Genomic DNA, 12,077 nt, shown 5'->3' with positions numbered 1-12,077 from the left:
AGGAAAGATATAAAACAAGATAATACATAATGCTCTCCATTTCAGTTTGTATTCAGCATTGTATGGCATTCCCAGTTAATGCAAAGAGAAAGAAAAAAAAAAGACATCAGAGTTGGGGGGTGGAAATATTATTACTATTTACAACCTGCAGATTTGTTGGCAAAGAGAAACCTACCAACTACAGAGCTTGACCAAGTTACTGAATAACATTCAAATTACAAAGAGTAATCGTATTGCTGTTTACAATCAGGATAACAATGATGTGATTTTAAAGAAGACCTTATTCAGAACTACAGTGTATTCCAAAAATCACGTAGGAATAAAGTTAATAAATCCAAGAAAGCCTTTTAAAGAATCAGACAAGTTGGGGGAGGGTACTGTGTCCATTTCCTAGGGCCACCATAACAATGGGCCACAACCTGCTCACATCAACATAAACGTGTCCCCTCCCGGTGATGGAGACCAGAGGTCTGAAGTCAAGGAGATGTCACAGGGGTAAGTACCTTCTAAGACTCTCGGGAAAATCCAGAATCAGTCCATGGATTGAAGATTCAGTATTACAAAACTGTCACCATTAATCACTGAATTTCAAGTAATTTCAAGCAAACTTCCAACAGGGTCGTATGTAGGTATGGAGGGTAGATAATTTGATAAGTTGCTTCTGAATTTCACTTGGAAGCAAACTGATAGTAACCCCTCCTTGGAGAAGGAGAAAAGAAAAGTGCAATCGGAAAAAATGAGTCTCCCTTTAAGAAAGGAAAGGAAAATGTGAAAATGAACTCCAAAAGGTATTTTATGTATTCAGGTGTGACAATGTAAATTCATATTCTGATAAAGAAAGCTGAATTTACAACCTCCTGAACTAATCAAGGAGCTCGGGTTTGTTGATATTAAACGAAGATGAAGCTCCCAAGAAGAAATATTTCAAGTAGAAATAAATATAACCATCTACTCTGAGCTCCATCTTAAGTGATAGAAAGAATGGGCTCTTTAATAAATCATTGGTTATCCATAGGCAAAAAAAGAAAAGAACAGTTCCCTCCTGTCTCTATGCACAGAACAGGTGTAGACAGACTACAGACCTGAAAATGAAAAGAAATTTTTTCTGTATTTCATAAGAAAACACAAGATATTGTTTTCATAACATCTAGGAAGAAAAACATATCATTGACTAAATGCACAGAGGAAAAGATTAATCAACATGTCTACAGTTTGTATTTCTTTTTTTGTACTGGGGATCAAACCCAGGGGTGCTCTACTACTGAGCTACATCCCCAGTTCTTCTTAGTTTTTATTTTGAGACAGGGTCTCCCTAAATTGTTTAGCATCTCATTAAATTGCCCAGGCTGGCCTCAAACTTGAGATCCTCCTTCCTCAGCCTCCTGAGTCACTGGGATTACAGGTGTGCACCACTGCATTTGGCTATGATTTATATCTTTTTTTAACACAAAGATGCCCATAAAGAGCATGAAATGACCAAGTAGGCTAAGATAAAACTTATCATTCAAAATATAGATTTATAGATATATATGAAATGACAACCAATAATTTGAAAAAAATCACTAGGAAAAGAAAGAAAGAGAGGAAGTCACAAAGGAGAATACAATCTCACTATTGATGGGAGCAGTGGAAATTAAAACACAAATACATAAATGATGTTCCCCGTCATGCCCATCGGAGGGTTTAAAGTAAACGTCTTACACAGGTTGCATAGACCTTATCCAGTTTTCAGAGTTTTTGTCTTTTTTTTTTTTTTTTTTTTTTTTGCATTTTGCAATGATTCCATAGACTTTACCAGTTGAACACCTCGAATGTGAAAATCTGAGATCTGAAATGCTCCAAACTTTAGCAAAGATGTAGGGGAAAGGGCTAGTACACACTGCTGATGGGAATGTAAATTGTTACAACAACATTGGTAAAAAATGACGATATAGGTAGAAGTAAAAATGTGTGGTCATGTGACCAAATACTATTTCCTGGTATCTGCACTAAAAAATTTTCACTTGTAAACACAAGAGATGTGTAAAGTGGTTTTTTGTTTGTTTCTTTTTCTTTTTTGGGAGGGCATAGTATAAAGATGGAGGGCAGGGCTGAGTGGAGTACATAGCTCAGTGGTAGAGCACTTGCCTAGTATGTGTGAGCCCCTGGGTTTGATCTAGGCACTGCAAACATTAAGAGAAAAATTTTAAAAGATATAGACATCTGGGCTAGGGATATAGCTCATTGGTTAGGGTGCTTGCACGCACAAGACCCTGGATTCAATGTCCAAGGTCACCAAAAAAATAAAAATAAAAAGCTTTTAAAGAGGGCAACAACCTGTTCCATTAGTAAGAGAATGGATTATTGTGGAATAACAATGGATATTATTATTCATATGCTAGGATATTATATTGCAATTAATGAGAACAAAGTAGCTCTACACCTGTTAATGTGGATACTCAAGAGCTACTGTGGTTTAGTAAGAGTCAATCTAAGAAGGCTATATGCAGTATCATGCCATTTATATAACTTTTTAAATGCATTAAAAAAAACTAGCCTGGTGATGCATACCTATATCACCAGCAACTCAGGAGGCTGACCCAGGAGGATCACAAGTTCAAGGCCAGCCTCAACCATGTAGAGAGGTCCTAAGCAACTTAAGGAGATCTTGCCTCAAAATAAAAAATAAAAAGGTCTAGGGGTGTAGTCCTGTGGCAAAGTGTCCCCAGGTTCAATCCCCATTAGCAAAAATAAAAAGTGTAAAAATTTAATCTTTGGATAATGATGATATGCACACATATATTCTTGGAATGTGTCATCCTAAGTGTAGGACATTGAGACCTATGATGAGGGAGAATGGGATGGAAAAGCTAATTTGAGTTTTTACAGCATAAGTTTGGTTCTTGAAACCAGAGAAAACTTTAATCAGTTGAACTGTTATCACCTGCAGGGGCCCAATTTATATACTGATCCCCTGTACTTCAGAATATGACCATATTTGGAGACAGGATCTTTAAAGAGATAATTAAGGGACAAGGAGATCATATGGCTGGGTCCTAATCCAATATGATTGGTGCCCTTATAAGAAAAGGAAACCAGGACACAGACACAGAGAGGAGACTACACAGAGACACAAGAAAGATAACCATCCACAATCCAAAGAAGGAGACCTCAAAAAGAAACCAACCCTACCAACACCTGATCTCCAACTTCTGCCCTCCAGGCTTATGAGGAACACATTTCTGTGGTGTAAGCCACCGGGTAATGCCTTTTGTTACAGCAGCTTTAGCAAACTAATACATGTGAAGCAAACAGGAAAGAGCTCCCATCTGTAACTCTGGGTATTGGGACCCAAAATATAGGTTATGTTATAGATGTCTCCTATGTTTGAAATATTTCTATGTAAGTTAAGAAAATAATGAGCAGAGCCCCCCAACTCCAAAAATAAAAAAATGACTGGCATACAATAGAAATTACTCTGTGATACCTTCTGGACCATAGTGGGTATTACTGTTGGTAGACAGCTATCAGCTACTCAGAACCTTCCATCTCCAAGGTCTTTTTCTTTGTTTGCAACCAACCTGCATGAGGAAAAAGGATATGCATAGACGGTCTGGGGACATAGCTTAGTTGGTAGAGTGCTTGCCTCGCATGCACAAGGCTCTGGGTTCAATCCCCAGCACCACACACACACACACACACACACACACACACACAAAAAAATGCACAGAGAAAACACTGTTGCTTTTCAGAATTTCCAAGTTGAAGCCACACGGCTCGTTTCCACCCTATTCTGCTGATGGGCAAGCTGCAGATCTGGGAAAGTTGATGAAAGCTGGTGACGTAGTTCCAGTCCCACTCCAAAGGCCTATGAAACAGGAAACTAATGTTTCAGTTCCAGTCTGAAGACAGGCAAGATTCTCCCTCCTTGGAGGGAGAGTCAGCCTTTTTCACTCTATGCAGAATTCCAACAGGTTTGGGTGAAAAACATCCACATTAGAGAGGACAATCTGCTTTACTTGATCCACCGACTCAAACATTAACCTCATGCAGGAGACGGCTAACACCCTCCCAGACCATCCAGAACAAAGTTTCACCAAATATCTGGGCACCTCATAGCCAAGTCAGGTTAACACACGAACCCATCCATCACGCCTCCCCTATAAAATTAAATTGTCTAGCTTTGACTCTCATCTCCTCTCAAATGTTCCCTCACCCATCTTTGGTATATGCTTTGAAATTCTAGATCAATTGTTGCTGAATCCATATTTTAATAGCATATGTTGTCTTCATCAGGAAAAGTGTCTTTTATATTTGTGAGTGTTTTCCACCTAAATTTCTGTAATCATGTATTCTTGAGTCGTGTGCTGTATCAAATGTGTTCTGTTGCTCACTCCCTTCCAGTTCTTTTACATTCCCTATACTTGAGGTATTTTTTGATTTGACTCCATTTTCTGGAGTATATTTTTCTACAGTGTAAGGGTTTCTAACTGGGGACCTGAATTTGGCAGGGACCCTAATTTAATATCATGCTTTTACACAAAAGACCAGAGTCTATTGTTTTTTTCTGGGCACAAAGGACTCTACAACCATGATTATTAGATCAAAACAAGCTAACAAATAAACGAAAAACATTTTTCATAAAGAAATAAACACGGGCAGAAATGCAATTCTGTTCTGCTAGTAAATACCACAATTATAAGACATCTTCCTTTTTTTATTGTTTTCTGGTTTCTTTTTTTTTTTTTTTGCAATTACAAAATAAAATATGAATACATACTCATAAGTTAAACCAAAAATAAATCGAAGAGCACAGGCATAATTGGAAGCTCCTCTATTAACAAATATTGAATTTACAAATCCTCATATATGTAATGAAAGCTACTTTTCACAGTGAAAGCGTATGAAGTCTGCGCCTGACGAATAACATGGCCCAGATCTGCCCAGATCTGCCTCCAGCAGCTCCTTCTACAGAGTATCCGCCACGCTGGTGCTTGGTGTTTAGATATTTCACAAATATTATTGACACCCTGGTATCTGATGGGGACAAGGCAGTGAGGATATTGAAAAAGGGACTTAGAAAGGGCATCTGAGTAAAAGGGAAACAAATGAGATTGACAATAATGAAATGTGAGAGAATCTGGAGTGCGACATTTGACACGGCTTGAGTCATGGGAGCTGGTGAGTGATTTTAAAGAAAGAATGAACAGGGCCAGGATAAGAGGAGAATCGTGTTCGGGGAATCAAACGCATTCATCAAGAAGTGAGGAAAAGTATCTCTGGGAAGGAAAAATAACTTTGAAGTCTCCTGCAATAAGATCAACATCAACGTCAGGCGCCCATCCATCCACCTGGTGTTAAATGATACAGAGGATTTAGAGAGGAATTAGGTGGTAGAAGCTTGCTGTTGGCTCCAATGTCTGCCACATGGGTACCACCAGGATTTAAGGGGCATCTGAATCAGCACCCCCATCAATGAAGATGCCAAACTAGAACAGGTAAACTTCCAACTGCTGAAGAATAATGTCTGACACTAGCTGAGATTATGCAAGAAGGGAGAAATACTTCCCTGAACAGATTCCCGAGGAACACAAAATTTATCTATTTGGAGAAAATAAATCTACTGCAAAATATATGTGTAAGGAGGAAGAGAATATGCTTTTGCTTTTCAAGCTTCAAGAGAAATTGATTCACGTTCCTGTTACGCAGAAACGCAATGGGGACCGAGTTTAAATCTGTCTCTGTTACTTTGGACCTAAAAACTTATAGGTTGACAAACACTCTTTCAGAAGCTAATCTGTCCCAAAATATCAGCTTCTCCTAAGTAACCATTGTTAACCATTCGCTAGGAATTAGCCTCTTCCCCTCTCCCCCCACCCCCCGTGTTATAAATAAAATTGAATTATATAACAAATAATATTAGTTACCAACTTTATATAATAAAGAATATTCGTTACCAACTTTGTCACAAAGATTTAGGAGACTTTTCCTATCCGTTCATTTTCTCTCTTCGAAGTTTCGATAATTTGAGTTTGTGGAGTACATTAGCAGAGCTGGGGTACAGCTGAGCCAAAGAGTACTTGCCTAACATGCAGGAGGCCCTGGGTCCCATCTCCACCACCCCAAAGATAAATTAGCAAATAAGTAAATAAACTGTTCAACAGACAAACTGACCGCCAAAGAAAAGACCTTCCAATGTATTACAGGCACAAGCAAAGCACAGGAGCCTGAGACTCTAAGAGGGGCCAGGTGGCTGGAGTTTATAGAGCATCCTAAACTAGGGAAAAGAACAGATTCTTCAACCAGAGAAAGAAATCGAGGGTTGGGGTTTCTGGGGAGAGCTGGTGCCAGGAAGGAAATGAAGGGCGTTTTATTATGTAGATAAAGTCTCCTGGGTAGCAGATGGCAGAAGAATAGGTGGTAAGAGGGGGTAGAGGAATCTGCTTTCCTGGGCGTTAATCTTCTGCCTTTGATGAGATTCTGGGGCCGGGCAGCTCTGGACAATTGCATCCTCCTGGAAGACCTTCTCTAACTCAGGTAAGGAAACCTCGGAGAAAACCCTTCCCTGTGCTTCAGGGGAAGAAACTGGGGAGAAGGCTGCATCTTAGGTCCCTTCCAGTGTCCTTTAGATCAAAGTACTCAGCGCGCCCAAGCGATGAACGTTGGGGTGTCATTTTCTGAATCCCGGCAATTTATTTAATTCCTTTTGATGGCCTCAGAGTATTGCATAAACATCTACAACAAGGTATTAAAACAATTCCTGTACTGGTGGATGTGTAGGTTATTTCCCAGTGTGTGTGTGTGTGTGTAAGTGTGAGTGTGTGTGTGTGTGTGTGTGTGTGTGTTTACAGGAATATGCATGGGGTGTCCATCTGTACATACACAAGTGCTAGAATCGCCATGTCAAGTGGTACGTGCATTTCATCATTTGAAAAACCAACATGGGTGCTAATCGATGGTGCCACCCACAGTTATTTTCAATTTTCATATTTTAGGCCAATATTAAATTTTGCAGGACAATTTGCAAGATAAATGCCTCAAACTCCCCAATACCTTCAAATCGGTTTCACCAATTCTTAACACCGTGTTATGCCACATTCACGACCTCATTCTCTCCCTGACGACTGTTTTTTGTGTGTTTTTTCCCTCCATCTTTCTGATATCGGAGCAGTTTGCGTACATGATGCCGATTTGCCCTCTCATGGTTTCTGGAGTATTTTCAAAACACAAGGATATTTTCTTATCTCACTACAGTAGGGTTACTAAGTCTGAGCATTTTCTTTAACATGGATAGAACATTTCTGTCTACTGCCTAGTTGATATTCTAATTTTGCCAATCAATGATGGCTTTTACACAGTTATCTGCCCCTAGTTCAGAAGTGTGTGTTACATTCAACTGTTGTAACTCTTACAGTCTTCTTTAATACAGAAGCAGCTCTTTCTCTTTTCTCTCTTTCTTTCTTTCTTTCTTTCTTTCTTTCTTTCTTTCTTTCTTTCTTTCTTTCTTTCTTTCGTGTGTGTGTGTGAGAGAGAGAGAGAGAGAGAGAGAGAGACTGGGAATTGAATCCAGGGACTCTCTACTACTGAGCTATATCCATGTTATGGTTTAGATATGAGGTGTCCCCAAAAAAACTTATATATGACATAATAAAAGAAAATTCAGAGTTGAAATGATCGGGTTATGAGATCCTTAACCTTATCTGTACATTAAGCACTGATAGAGATAAATTAGGTGGTAACTGTAGACAGGTAGGGTGTGGACAGAGGAAGTAGGTCACTAGGGGCAGCCTTTGGGGTTTATATTTTGCCTCTGGTGAGTGGAGCTCTTGCTCTGTTTCTTGATTGTGATGTCCTGAGCTGCTTTCCACTGACATGACGTTCTGCCTTCCCTCAGGCCCAGATGGAATCAGCCATCTGTGGACCAAGACCTCAGAAACCATAAGCACCAAATAAACTTCTCATTCTCTAAAATTGTTCTTGTCAGGTCTTTTGATCACACCAATGAGGGAGGGGGAAAAAAACGACTAAAACAATATCCGTCCTTTCTATTTTTTTAAATTTTGAGACACAGCCTCACTCCGTTGCCCAGGCTGGCCTCAAATTTGTGATCCTCCAGCCTCAGCCTCCTGACTCACTGGATCTGCAGGCATGCACACCTGTGCCTAGCTGCAGTCCTTAACCTTTCTTTGTTATGCCAGACATTTTGGTGAAACATGGCACAGACATAAATCATTCTGCGATTGGGGTAGCCTAATATTTCCTCATGATTTGATTCGTGTCACATATTCCTAGGTGAAATATCATCAAAATGGGGTTGTGATCTTCTCAGATGGTTGCAGAAGATTGTCCATCTGTTCCCTTCCTTGCTGATTTCAACTTTATTCATCTGATAAAGAGGTCTCTGTGTAATTACTATCATCCCCTTGTGACAATAAATTATCTGAAGGTAGATGCTTAAAACACAAGCAGATAGCCTCTTCCTCTTCACATTTCCATCTCCTGGCATTTTTTCCATGGACAATTATTGTCTGAACAAGGCACTAATAATTTCAAAATACTGATTTTCTGATTGCACTATTCCCGCCACATTTAACAAGTATCTTTTTTTTTTTTTGAAGGAAGAACATTTTATTTTCATCTATCTGTCTTTCTTTCCATTATTCTGTCTTCTCATCTGTCCATCCATTCACCCATCCATCCATCTAGCAGAGCCCCACCCAGGACGTAAAGTGCTGTGTTGGATGGTTTGGTGGCAGTGAGTTTCCTGACTTGTTACTGACCTTGGAGGAGACTCTGAACTTTTGGCTCTTGAGTATGATGTCAGCTTTGATTTGTCCTGGCCTCTATTGTGTGGCTAATGAGGCTGCTTCTACACCTAATTCGTTGAGCACTTTTATCATAAAAGGATGTTGAATTTTGTCAAATGCTTTTCCTGCATCTGTTGAACGAGATCCTATGGTTTTTGTCCTCCATTCTGTGAGTGCCATGTATACTGATTATTGGTTTATTGATTTGCATGGGTTGAACCATCCTTGAATTGCTGGAATTAATCCCTCTTTTCTTATTTTCTTCTTTATTGGTACTGGGGATGGAACCCAGTGGTGCTTTTGTGAGAAATAAAAGGTCTAGGGGTCCATTTTCAGAATACAGTATTTAGCTTTAAAACATAAAATGGAAAGCCCACAGTGGTGGTGCACACCTGTCATCCCAGTGACTTGGGAGGCTGAGGCAGGAGGATCGCAAATTCAAAGCCAGCCTCAGCAAAAGTGAGGTGCTAAGCAACTCAATGAGACCCTGAGTTGCAAAATAGGGTTGAGAATGAGGCTCAGTGGTTGAGTGCCCCTGAGTTCAATTCCAGGTATCAAAAAAAAATAAAATGACTTGGAATGTAAGAAAGGAAGCTGGAGGGAAGGGCAGAATGAAAAGTTGTAAGCAATTAACACAAGAAGGTAAAAATACACAGCCCCTTGACAGACAGGAGGTGAGGAGGAGGAGGCCCTGTTGACCAACAGAGATAAACTGAGTATTTGCCAAGAGGCACTCAATCAAGGGGACCTTCTTGCTACAAGAGAACAAAGGGAGGTGGGGACAATTAAGAGTGTATTTCTTTAAGTAAACCCAATCAGAGGCAGTAAAACCTAGGGGATGTTCTGAAAGACTGAGCTCCCCACAGTACTCAGCCAATGAGGAACCAGGGAAGGGAGAGATCTTGTGCTCTAAACAAAACACCTGGTTGTATCCAATCTAGGGGTCTCTGAACCCAGGCACCTGGGTCTTGCAAGACCATCATTAAAGAAAAGCCTCACTTTTTGCTGTTCCTTATATCTCTTACTTCATTCTTTGCACTTGGACAGGTGAGTGTGTTTCTCACACTTTATGACTGAGCTACCTCCCTACCCCTTTTATTTTATTTTATTTTATTTTTTGGTTTTTTTTGTTTTTTTTTTTTCAGGTAATGACTTTATTTTTTTAGTTAACATAACCAGCCCACGGTACAGCATGCTAAATCATAAAGTACAAGTCCAAGGAAGGTATTACCTTTACTAAGTTACAAAACTTTGGCAAATCAACACAGTACTCTATAATACAATAAAATATTATTTATGTTGGAGTCATATATTAGACTTAGTGATGGTTTTTATTCCAAAAACATCATTTAAATACCAAATCAAAACACTGTGGTTTTTAGCAGAGCAAGTTATTTTATACAATTTAATGTCTTTTAAAACTACACAAATTCTCATTTTAGAGTCAGTTCCCCCATGCAGGCTGTGCTAGTCTGTATTAGCAAGGTGAGTGTGTGTGTATGAGGAGAGGCTCTGTTTGCTTGGCTCTGGGGTTGGTCCAAAGTCAGGTACAGTTCCAATGCCTGAAAAGTGTTAAAATTCTATTTTAAGGAGACTCAATGTCAATACCCATTTCTCCAGAGTACTTTAAAAAAAAAATTGTTAAATTTCACATAAATACTAGAACTCTAGAAATTAGTCATTTCAAGCCACAATAACCTCAGATGATCCCTTGGATTTTAAAAGTCCTGTATCTTTTAGTTTTGATCAAAAGTCACATAGACTTACTCCAGATTATTAGAAAAAAAAATTCTACCTAAAATACAGTTGTACTTTTTAAATAACAAACAAATACACTGTCTGCTTGGAGAGACCTGGGGATTTGATATTCTATACTGACTTTATCATTTTTCTACAAATGCTGCCGCTGCCATTGGTGTCCTTATGCTTCCTCTTGCTGAAGCCGTCAACTCTTCAATCTCAGCATTTAATTTGTGTATTACCCATTCCATTGCTTCTCGGCCTTTACTAGCATTAGAAGATATTGTGGTCGCCATCAGTCCTTCCAGGTAACTGCTAAGGCTGACTCCCTGCACAGAGATGATGGCTTCCTGAGTCAAAATAGTCTTTTCTGGGTCTTGAGGATGTGGTTTGTAGATAAGTCTCCCATCCCCTGAAACCATATTTGTAAAGGAAAGATTAGTCGATTTAAGTTCCATTGTTTTCTCTACAGGATCAACTACAGAATGTTCTTGCACATATGTTTTGGTTCTTGCTGAACCAATAAGAGACTTCACGATGGAAGGCAGTCCCCACTCTGTGCTAAGAAGTCTGTGGCTGTGCAGCTTTCCAGAGGGATCTATATGCCTGTCCAGCACATCAACTCCAACCACACTCGGGTTCATAGGGTTTGGGTATTTCTGCATTGCAGCTGTTGTAACAGTTTCCCATGGGTGGTCGAAGACGTGCTCCGAGGTCCAGATCTTCATGGTGCCGGCGGCCTGAGTCCTGTCCCGGAGACTCTAGGGGACAATGAGGCCACACTACCCAGCCCCACCCGCACCCGATGGCCGCGCAGCGCCCAGGCGCCTTCAGGCCCGGCGCGAAGACGTCCCGACGCGCGGCCCCGCGCCCTATCCCGGCCGGGCCAAGCCTCCCCTTTTTATTTTTTATTTACTTATTTTTTAAAATTTTGGAGACAGGGTCACACTAAGTTTCTTAGGCTCACTCTAAGTTGCTGGCCTCAAACTTGTGGTCCTCCTGTCTCAGCCTCCTGAGTCACCACACCTGGCTAGCGGGACTCCCTCTTGATCATCGTGAATGATGTTTGAATATTCTGTTAAATTCAGTTTGCCAGTATTTGATTGAAAATTTTTGTGTCTCCTTTCATCAAAGATATTGTCCTGTGATTCTCCTCTGTAGGGTCTTTCTCCAGTTGTGGTGTCAGGGTGATAATACTGGATCAAATTAGTTTGGAAGTATTCTTTCCTCTTCCATTTTTTTGGCAGTGTATGAGAAGAATTGGCATCATTTCTTATTTAAGTGATTGATAAAGTCAGCAGGGACACCTTCCAGTCCTGGGCTTTTCTTTGTCCCTAGACTTTTTATTTTTTATTTAATTCTCCTTACTCATGATTATTCTGTTAAGATTTTCTAATTTTTTTTAAATAATGCAGTCTTCGTAGGTAGGGTGCATCAAGGAATTTATCCATTTCTTCTAGGCTTACTCATAGGCATATATTTTTTCATAATAGATTCTTATTTTCCTTTGTATTTTTTGCCTGAGTCTTCTTGATCACCTTTTTTTTTTTT

The 12,077-nt window shown here is 39.8% G+C and overlaps 1 pseudogene; it reads right to left on the bottom strand.

Annotated features, from left to right (window-relative positions):
• Positions 1 to 9,999: 9,999 nt before the first annotated feature.
• On the bottom strand, positions 10,000 to 11,353 carry LOC143385034 (PRELI domain containing protein 3B pseudogene; annotated as a pseudogene).
• Between the last annotated feature and the right edge of the window lie 724 nt (positions 11,354 to 12,077).

This window comes from Callospermophilus lateralis, chromosome 19 (assembly GCF_048772815.1).
Source record: "Callospermophilus lateralis isolate mCalLat2 chromosome 19, mCalLat2.hap1, whole genome shotgun sequence".
NCBI lineage: Eukaryota > Metazoa > Chordata > Mammalia > Rodentia > Sciuridae > Callospermophilus > Callospermophilus lateralis.
The sequence above is the reverse complement of the archived record's forward strand: the minus strand, read 5'-3'. Positions and strand labels throughout refer to the sequence as shown.